Consider the following 11,365-nt stretch of genomic DNA (forward strand, 5'->3'; position numbering starts at 1 on the left):
TGTCCAAGATAAGGTGTCCATAGGTACGTGGATTTATCTCTGGGCTTTCTATTCTGTTCCATTGATCTATATTTCTGTCTTTGTGGCAGTACCATACTGTCTCAATGACTGTGGCTTTGTAGTAGAGCCTGAAGTCAGGCAGGTTGATTCCTCCAGTTCCATTCTTCTTTCTCAAGATTGCTTTGGCTATTCAAGGTTTTTTGTATTTCCACACAAATTGTGAAATTATTTGTTCTAGTTCTGTGAAGAATACCATTGGTAGCTTGATAGGGATTGCATTGAATCTATAGATTGCTTTGGGTAGTATACTCATTTTGACAATATTGATTCTTCCAATCCATGAACACGGTATGTTTCTCCATCTGTTTGTGTCCTCTTTGATTTCTTTCATCAGTGTTTTATAGTTTTCTATGTATAGGTCTTTTGTTTCTTTAGGTAGATATACTCCTAAGTATTTTATTCTTTTTGTTGCAATGGTGAATGGTATTGTTTCCTTAATTTCTCTTTCTGTTTTCTCATTGTTAGTGTATAGGAATGCAAGAATTTCTGTGTGTTAATTTTATATTCTGCAACTTTACTATATTCATTGATTAGCTCTAGTAATTTTCTGGTAGAGTCTTTAGGGTTTTCTATGTAGAGGATCATGTCATCTGCAAACAGTGAGAATTTTACTTCTTCTTTTCCTATCTGGATTCCTTTTATTTCTTTTTCTGCTCTGATTGCTGTGGCCAAAACTTCCAAAACTATGTTGAATAATAGTGGTGAAAATGGGCACCCTTGTCTTGTTCCTGACTTTAGGGGAAATGCTTTCAATTTTTCACCATTGAGGGTCATGCTTGCTGTGGGTTTGTCATATATAGCTTTTATTATGTTGAGGTATGTTCCTTCTATTCCTGCTTTCTGGAGAGTTTTAATCATAAATGGATGTTGAATTTTGTCAAAGGCTTTTTCTGCATCTATTGAGATAATCATGTGGTTTTTATCTTTCAACCTGTTAATGTGGTGTATTACATTGATTGATTTGCAGATATTAAAGAATCCTTGCGTTCCTGGGATAAAGCCCACTTGGTCATGATGTATGCTCTTTTTAATATGCTGTTGGATTCTGTTTGCTAGAATTTTGTTAAGGATTTTTGCATTTATGTTCATCAGTGATATTGGCCTGTAGTTTTCTTTTTTTGTGGCATTTTTGTCTGGTTTTGGAATTAGGGTGATGGTGGCCTCATAGAATGAGTTTGGAAGTTTACCTTCTGCAATTTTCTGGAAGAGTTTGAGTAAAATAGGTGTTAGCTCTTCTCTAAATTTTTGGTAGAATTCATCTGTGAAGCCATCTGGTCCTGGGCTTTTGTTTGCTGGAAGATTTCTGATTACAGTTTTGATTTCCTTGCTTGTGATGGGTCTGTTAAGATCTTCATTTTCTTCCTGGTTCAGTTTGGAAAGTTATACTTTTCTAAGAATTTGTCCATTTCTTCCAAGTTGTCCATTTTATTAGCATATAGCTGCTGGTAGTAGTCTCTTATGATCCTTTGTATTTCAGTGTTGTCTGTTGTGATCTCTCCATTTTCATTTCTAATTTTGTTGATTTGGTTCTTCTCCCTTTGTTTCTTGATGAGTCTGGCCAACAGTTTGTCAATTTTGTTTACCTTTTCAAAAACCAGCTTTTAGCTTTGTTGATTTTTGCTATGGTCTCTGTTGTTTCTTTTGCATTTATTTCTGCCCTAATTTTTAAGATTTCTTTCCTTCTACTAACCCTGGCGTTCTTCATTTCTTCCTTCTCTAATTGCTTTAGGTGTGGAGTTAGGTTATTTATTTGACTTTTTTCTTGTTTCTTGAGGTAAGCTTGTATTGCTATGAATCTTCCCCTTAGCACTGCTTTTACAGTGTCCCATAAGTTTTGGGTTGTTTTCATTTTCATTCGTTTCTGTATCAAGAGGCTTTTTAGTTCCTCACTGCTTTCTGCCACAAGGGTGGTGTCATCTGCATATCTGAGGTTATTGATATTTCTCCCAGCAATCTTGATTCCAGCTTGTGCTTCATCCACCCCAGCATTTCTCATGATGTACTCTGCATATAAGTTAATAAGCACAGTGACAAAATACAGCCTTGACATACTCCTTTTCCTATTTGGAACCAGTCTGTTGTTTCATGTACAGTTCTAACTGTTGCTTCCTGATCCGCATACAGATTTCTCAAGAGGCAGGTCATGTGGTCTGGTATTCCCATCTCTTTCAGAATTTTCCACAGTTTATTGTTATCCACACAGTCAAAGGCTTTGGCATAGTCAATTACATCATGTACATCAAGGCTACATCATTCATACCTCTGAACAAATTAATATAATTTGGGTTTTTTTTTATTGTTGTTGTTTTGTCTTTTGGAAGACAGCTCACATGTGTGCTTGTGGCTCTAAGAGTTCTCAGCTTTTAATATTTGGCAGCACCATGATATGGTATGCTGGTATGCATAGGTGTTTAGTTGTGTCCATCTCTTTGCAACCCCATGGGCTGTAGCCTACCAGGCTTCTCTGTCCATGGGACTTTCCAGGCAAGAATACTGGAGTGGGTTGCCATTTCCTTCTCCAGTGCGTGTAAGTGAAAAGTGAAAGTGAAATTGCTCAGTCGTGTCCGACTCAGCGACCCCATGGACTGCAGCCTACCAGGCTCCTCCGTCCATGGGATTTTCCAGGCAAGAGTACTGGAGTGGGGTACCATTGCCTTCTCCGAGTACTAAGTGCATTTAGGAGTAATTTCATATTTTGAAAAGAGGAAGACAAAAGACAGTGGGGTGGATGAAAAGGGGGAGAGGAATATATGAAAAAAAGGGAAATCAGGTGATAAGAAACAATGGAGAATATAGCAAGCAAGACAAACATGAGTCTAGGAGCACATGTCTTGCCCAAAAAATCTTGAGAAAGCAGCTTCTCTGAGATAACATCTCGATCAATTTCACTTGCAAGATGGTGAGTCTTTCAAGAAGTTCCAGCATAGTCAGAGGAGAAGGTAGTGAAAAAGAAATTAAGAAATTGAAGGAATGTGCTTTAATCTGAATTTAAATTTGTCTCCATCTCACTTTAAACAGTTAGCCTTTCTGGATCTCCTTTCATTTCAATTATGTTGCCCTGCAACTCTCTCATAAGAGCCTATTCTTTTCCTTCATGGCACTTAACTATAATATGAAATATGTTTGTCTTTCTACTTCTTTAGTATATCTCCCCTGTATCTAAGCCTGCAGTCTTTATGACTAGGATTATTTTGTGTAACAGTGTCTGTCTGTTATTTTGTGTAACAGTAACATGTTAGAACATGTATGTACTTAAATATTGAGTTTAAACAGTAGAAAGTGAACAGGCAGCCTTGAATTGTTAACTCATGGAAGGAGGAAACCATTGCATGTATTTCTTTACAATTCTCTTCAATGTTTAGAGCACAACTGTATTCTTGAAAGTAAGTTGCATTAGGGCAGAATCTCTGTTCTCTGCTTGAACCTAGCACCTAATGTAACTAGATGTGGATCTCATTCTAGGTGCTGAGTGAAGGTTGTTACAAGGAAATTGGACTTACCAGATAAAGTGTACTCTACTCCTAGTTTTTACCTTATACATATACAGGGTCTTCACAGTGGTATACATTCTATAAAGATTGATGAATTAAATTCATGAGGGGCCTAAATGAACAACGTCTTCTGTAGATTTCAGATATGCTCTCTTAGGGAGGCCGTTTACCTGATCTACTATCAGCTCCTCTGGTGGACACTGTGAGCTGTGGGGTCTGCCTGCTCCTCCTGCTAATAGAGCTCTGCTTTTTACAGAGTAGGAACAGGCCAGACAAAAGTGAAAAATCAAAGCTGGCATAGACTCCTGGATCCCGACCTGCTGCATATTAGAGTTGTTGTGGAAATGTTTAAAAATCCTGATATCTGCACCCTACTCTAGCCAAACAAATATGAATCTCTGAAGATGGGGCCCAGGTTCTTACAAGCCTGCCAAACCATAATGGGCAGCATGCTTGGCCTGGTCTCAGCAGGCCATGACAGTCCAGCTCTCCTTTGCCTATGCTTGATTGAGGAGTACATATTTGTGTAAACCCAGCTCTAGTCAGTGAGATCTAGGAGGAAGTCTGCTAAGAGATCTCGAAAGAGATTGTCCATCCTGAAAAAAAAAAAAAAAGAAAGTTCATAAGGGTCTTGAGCCTCTATATCTTCCTTCTTGGTATGTTGTGATAGGAGATAATAAGCCATGGCTGCTGTGATCATGAAGGAGGATTACCAGAACCACCAAAGAAAAAGGTAAAACATAGAATGACATATGTGTATTAAAACATGCAAGCATGTCAAAAAATACGTATATAAACAGAGTAGGCGCAATTGTTTGAAAATTTAGGGTATTGAATGTGGTTTCTTTAATGATTATCCATGTTACTATTAATCTTTAGAGGTTTCTATTTAATTTTCATTACACAAACATGATCCTTATGGTTTTGCAGATGATTTAAAAATATGTGCAGAAAGATCTGAGAGTTGTTTGGAAGAAATTTTGTATTGTTTTGTTAGACTATATGCATTTGCTATAGTTTAAAAGAACCCTTTATCGTGGGTTGTCTTTCTGGACTGACAGCTCTTATCTGACCCTCCCAGTCTTTGCCAAGCTGTAGCTAAGCCCACATTGATCCTCTGCAACTACTTTGAGGTCAGGTTGACCAGTCAATACTGTAGCACTTAGGGAAAGACAACTTTCTAAAAGGATTTCTAAGTAGTGGAATAATACAAAATTTAATCCAAAACACCACCTGCTTTCCTAAGGCAGTTTGTAGGCCCTCCCAGAATTTAAATTTGAAAAAAAAAAAAAAATCTTGAAGTGGTTTGTATTAAAATGCACTCATTATAATTTTACTTAGCTTTTTTAAAGCCAAGTTTATTTAGCTACAGCTATAAATGAAATGAACTACATCTAACTTGTGTTCATAAAAATTCATTTCCATATTTGTTTATTCAGGAGGAGTAACCTGCTGTAAGATTGCTCAAACTATAAAATTTATCACAGGGAACAGTTCTGTAAGTAGAAGAGAACAGAGGTACAGCTAAAAGAGTATAATAGATGAATACTTTAACTTTTACTGATGGAGGCTGAAATTATGTGCCTCTTCCTAGGGCATCATCATTCTAAGAATTGTGATTTCTCTGCTTATTCTCTGGGTCCTTTGTCTTAATAATTTCCTGCCTCTTAGCCTTGTCTTTGTACCATAGATTGTCTTTTCCGCCTGAAAAATTATAATATTGCATCAGGGGATATAAAATTAATCACAATAATCTAGACATGGATTGTGTCTCTTCCCATATCACAGTAGGATCATTTGGATCCTGTAAGATTATCCATCACAGTCCCCATGCTCTGCAAAGATTAGGCAGATGATTGGTCTAACTGGGCCAATCAGACTCTCCATCTCTGCCAGGAGTGTGAATCTTGGGCAGGCGACACTGCTTGAATGAAGGGACTTTGAGTTAAATCATCCCTGTTTCACACCAAAAGAGAATACCCATAAATGTCTTCTATAAAGATCTCCAAAGTTGCCCTTGTTTGTGATCTTCCCAAGATCAAGTGGTTCTCTTTTCTTCTGATTTTGTGAATCACCCAATATTCTTCCCATATTGCAGTCAGGGAGTAGTAGGGAGCCCTTAAGTTAGTTGAAGTTAGTTTCTGAGCTTGCAACCAAAGATCCCCGATTAATGCAGACTAAAATATGTTTATACACAGAATCAAATAAACTGTATAAGACAATAAATGGTATTTGCCAAATGAATGATACAGACAGTGTTGTAATAGCTCAGAGGAGTTAGATATATCTATAGTCTGATAAAGTCAATGAATTGAGACATGCATCACTGAGTTACTGCCACCCACCCATTGGGCAGCACCCGTGAAGATCAGTTAACAGTGTAACCTGAGCTAAGAGTTCAGACTCTGAAGTTAGCACAGGCCTCACACCCTGCCTCTCTCGGGCTGTCTGATCTTGTGCAGGTAAGTTAGTTCTGGGCCTCAGGATCCTAATTTGTAAAGGGGAAAGAGTAGTGCTTCTCTCATAGTTTCATTGTAAGGATTAAATCAGATGATGTTTGTAAAATGTTTAGCACGGTGCTAATAAGCATTCAATTTTAAGAAAAAATGAATCAACGACGCATTTCTGAGCAATGGTTGAGCAATCAGACTCTGCTCTCCAGGGTGAGTGGATGAAATGGAGCAACATCCTTGGGCCGAAAGATGACAACACCTTACAGGGGTCCATTCCTCACCCTGATCCAGTCACCCACCAGGCAGGCGCACACACGTTTTCCCAGGATAGAGGAAGTCTATCAAGGCCTTTGATTGTGAAGCCATTACCGACAAAGTCCTTAGAAACTTGCTAATGTTGTTTCATTAGCCTTTCAAAATCCTGTGAGGCAAAGCAGAGAAGAAGGCTTTGAGCCTCAACCAGCCTTCTAAGAAATGTTAATAAGGTTAATATCTTAGACTTCTTCAACAAATTTTGCTAAATGACCTGGGAAAGAACCTCATTCACTGAACCTGAAAACTAGATATGAACGAGGTCCTGTTTCTTACTCATAACACCAGTAATCTATTCACTAGGTTGGTATGTCTCTTCCTTCATTTTAATCAGACTGCCAAAGTTATGTCTTTTTTAATTTAGAATTATATTACTACTTTTTAAAACATTGACAAATCCAAATGATCAATCACCACAGTTCATTTTACTTGAGCACATTAGATAGCAGAGTATGTATTGACTATGCTTTATAACATATCGAAAATAAAATAAGCCATGAAAATTGTGGGCATTACTGCTACGAGATCAGATAGTCACATTAAAACACAAAAGCCTTAATGAATTACCCTGTCATCATCCAAACTTCTCATTCTATTACTCAGTAGAAGGTACCTGAAGCATCATGGTAAGCATTTAAAAGAAAACTGTAAACAAAACATCATAATTAAATTGCTGTTATATTTGAATCACATGTAATCCTATGAAGAAAGTCCAAAAAGTAACTAAAGTAGCATCCTAACAAGTTTACATAACAATACATTTTAAAGATATTTCATTTACTTATATTATCTGGTAATTCATTATTCAATAATTTATTCATTCATCAAATGCTAATGACCTGTGGGGCTACAAAGACAAGATCAAAAACTTATTGTGTGATGGTAGAGATGGGCAAGTAAAAATACCCAGCCAAAATGCTACAGTCATTGTTTTTAGAGAAATGTGTAAAATAGCAGAACAGAACAAATGAAATTTTAAAATTTTATTGGGACTTTTCTATTTGTAATCTCCTATATAGTTTTAATTCCTCTACAAGCATATACTAGTTGATAATTTTGAACTATGGTAAAATGAAATGTTAATAAGGTTAATATCTTAGACATTATCAACATAATTTTTCTCTTTTGCTTTTCCTAGCACATATTCTTCTATGTGTTGGCCAAAGACATCAACCAGTCTCAGGATACTAACAGATTACAGAATGAGAATATTGATTGCTTACGAGGCACCAGGCACTGCTCTAAGCAATTTACATATAATGCAAAGAGAAAGACATAATTAACACTCAGTTTCTGACCTTAAGGGGAGTCCAGGTGGCACTGGTGATAAAGAACCCACCAGCCAGTGCAGGAGACCTAAGAGACGCATGTTCGATCCCTGCATTGGGAAGATCCCCTGGAGAAGGAAATGGCAACCCACTCCAATATTCTTCCCTGGAGAATCCCATGGACAGAGGGGCACAGGGTCGCAAAGAGTCAGACACAACTGAAGTGACTTAGCGTGCATGCACAACCTTCAAAATAAGATTATGCAGCTAAACAATAGTTTAAAAGCCAGGCTATTATATTGGGAGGGGGTTTTCTAAATTCTTTTATCTGCTTTCATCCTCCATTCATTCGATACTAAGCCTAGATGACATGGCTCAGTCATTTCTCTCCTGGAGTGGAAGTGAGGTGTGTTTCAGAAGAACAGAGAGGAAAGCCATTAATCTTCAGCCCCAGGACTGTGGGAAGGAAAGAGCAACAGAGGAACAGAGCTGCCAGACACAGCCTGGGCACGTGATGTGAAATTGGGGAAGACATCTAAGGTGGAAGGAAGTTCTTATCTCCACTCCCCATTTGAGACTCTGAGAAGAGGCCTCATTCTAGGCTGCTTCATATCAACCCTAGAGGGTCCAGCATGACCAGACAGAGGGAGGTCATAAGGTTTAACTTTAGAATCGGCTACACTCTCTTCACTGGGTCGTGACGGAGACTCTGAGAATCTGGTGGGGATCCCCAGGGCCAGTGAGGTGGGTGAGGGCCTGTAGGATGGGCTGGGATGAGGTGGGAGTCACAGCCAGAAGTCAGAGGAACAGGTTGTTTTGGGAGAAGCCCTGAGCAGGCAGAGAGAGTCAGAGAGGGCCAACTAGGAACAGAAAGAGACCCAGACATCACACCAGACACAGGCGTCAGCTGCAATGCCAGAGACACCAGGAACAACCAGGCAGGCCTAGAAGAGGCTCCCGTGGAGCACAGTCTTCCCTCAGCTACAAGGTCAGGCAGCCTTCCACCCCCACATGCACACATCCTGTTCCCATCGCAGTGCCCCGGGTGAGAAATCTGACAGACTGTGCTCTTACCTTCCGGAACATTCTAACATCCCTCATGAAATGTATTTCAATCACTCAGTTGCTGCTGCTGCAAAGTCACTTCAGTCGTGTCCGACTCTGTGCGACCCCAAAGAACTCAGCCCACAAGGCTGCCCCGTCCCTGGGATTCTCCAGGCAAGAACACAGGAGTGGGTTGCCATTTCCTTCTCCAATGCGTGAAAGTGAAAAGTGAAGTCGCTTAGTCGTGTCCGACTCTTAGCGACCCCATGGACTGCAGCCCACCAGGCTCCTCCATCCATGGGATTTTCCAGGCAAGAGTACTGGAGCGGGGTGCCATTGCCTTCTCCAATTACTCGGTTAAATTTAGTTAATTGTTTTTACTCCTTACCAGCAGGTAGGGATGGGGGAAGAAGGCTGAACTAGTTAACAAGGGACCACACTTGCTCCAAACTTCTGAGGTGTGATGTGAGTTAAATTTGCAGTCCTGCTAAGTAAGTCTAAAAATCAATTATGATTCAGCTCCATATGGGAGCTCTGTGCACAGAAATAATTAATGTATCAGATCGGACCCACAGAGTAGCCCCCCAGGACTTGGTCCTCCCAGTGAAATCAACGCATGTGTTCTGAGGGGCTGAGAGAGAGAGCATGGTTGATTTTGACTGGGCATTTCATCAACTGGAGACTTAAGGGTATTCCTTAAAATATCACTGGTTTGGCTTCCATTGATTTCTAAGACTCTCCTTGAGCAGTTTTTCCCTTGAACATTTTTATACATCAAAAGAAATCTGAGCACTGAAGAATTGATGCTTTCCAACTGTGGTGCTAAAGAAGACTCTTGAGAGTCCCTTGGACAGCAAAGAGATTCAATCAGTCAATCCTAAAGGAAATCAACCCTGAATATTCATTGGAAAGACCGATGCTGAAGCTGAAACTCTAATACTTTGGCCACTTAATGCAAAGAACCTTGATGCTGGGAAAGAATGAGGACAGGAGGAAAAGGAGAAGGGGACAGAGGAGAAGGGGGCGAAGAGGATGAGATGGTTGGATGGCATCAGTAACTCAATGGACGTGAACGTGAAAGTGAAAGTTGCTCAGTGGTGTTTGACTCTTTGCGACCCCATGGACTATATAGTCCATGGGGTTCTCCAGGTCAGAATACAGGAGTGGGTAGCCATTTCCATCTCTAGGGGATCTTCCCAACCCAGGGATCAAACCCAGACCTCCAGCATTGCAGGTGGATTCTTTTCCATCTGAGCCACCAGGGAAGCCCAAGATTACTGGAGTGGGTACCCTATCCCTCTCCAGAGGATCTTCCCGACCCAAGAATTGAACTGCAGTCTCCTGCATTGCAAGTGGATTCTTTATCATCTGAGCTACCAGGGAAGCCATGAGTTTGAGTAAACTCCAAGAGACAGTGAAGGACAGGAAAGCCTGGCATGCTGCAGTCCATGGGGCCGCAAAGAGTTGGACAGGACTTAGCAACTGAACAACAACAGTAATGCTTCTTTGAGCCCCTAAATCTCTGTAGAGGATATTCCTGAAGGTTCTGTTCACTATCACCCAATTTTGGTGAGTTAGGAAGAGTGAGGTAAGGCAGGTTCTCTGTGTATGAGAAACTTCCTCTTCACATGATTTCTCCTGACTTTGAGGGAAAAAAAAGCCAAAAGAAGTCACCATTCTTATTTATATCAGAGGTTTAGATAAGAAGTATATAGTTTGCTCCAAAGGGCTTAAAATATGTGTTATTTCCTCACATCCAGTTCTTCTTCTTGTCCCTGGATAGTAACTGAGGCAGAACCCGTGAATTTTTTGGTGTCTGTGAAGTGGACTAAGTCCCTGGGCAGTCACTGAAACGCCTCTGGCCATTCCCTGTCATAAGCAGAGCTCAAAACATGGCTCAGAAGTCAGTGTTCTCAGCCTTTCCAGCGTGGGCTCAACGTGGGCAGAGAAAGAAGGAGAAGTGACCTTTGCTTTCTCTTTCTCCAGGCCTACTTCTACTCCTCCTCTTCCCAAACTGCTAAGGAGGGCGAGGAGGGAAGAGGCTGGGACGTTCTTATCTGACCAGCATTTCTGGGCACCAGCGTCTGCTCTCAGGTGTTTAGACTTGACTCTTCATTGGAGACACTCCTCCCTTCCCTGAGTGTCTGCCACCTGCAGCTCACCTACCAGAAGTCAATGCATCTCACTGGTCTCTTACTCCTTCCTCTGGCCCTGGACTGGCAGCAGCCCCAGCTTCCCTCAGCACAAGACTCCTAGTCTTCCTGCAGACCTTCTGAGACAGGACATTTTTCTGTTAGGGTTTAGTTGCAGGCCAGGGAAAGCTCTCTAGATCTCATTTCAATGGAAATGGACTTAAAACCAGGTTGTAAGACACTTACAAAATTTTATGCAAAGGTTGGAAGAACAGGCTCTAGGAAAAGCTTCTATAAACAGCTCTCACTCCCAAGATCACATCTCCTTCACAGTCAGGCAATCCTAAAGGAAATCAATCCTGAATATTCTTTGGAAGGACTGATGCTGAAGCTGAAGCTCCAATACTTTGGCCATCTGATATGAAGATTCATTGGAAAAGACCCTGATGCTGGGAAAGATTGAAGGCAGGGGAAGGGGACGACAGACGATGAGATTGTTGGATGACAACACCAACACAAAGGACATGAGTTTGAGCAGACTCCAGGAGGTGGTGAAGGACAGGGAAGCCAGGTGAGCTGCAGTCCATGGGATCGCACAGAGTCAG

This window comes from Odocoileus virginianus, chromosome 29 (assembly GCF_023699985.2).
Source record: "Odocoileus virginianus isolate 20LAN1187 ecotype Illinois chromosome 29, Ovbor_1.2, whole genome shotgun sequence".
Lineage (NCBI taxonomy): Eukaryota > Metazoa > Chordata > Mammalia > Artiodactyla > Cervidae > Odocoileus > Odocoileus virginianus.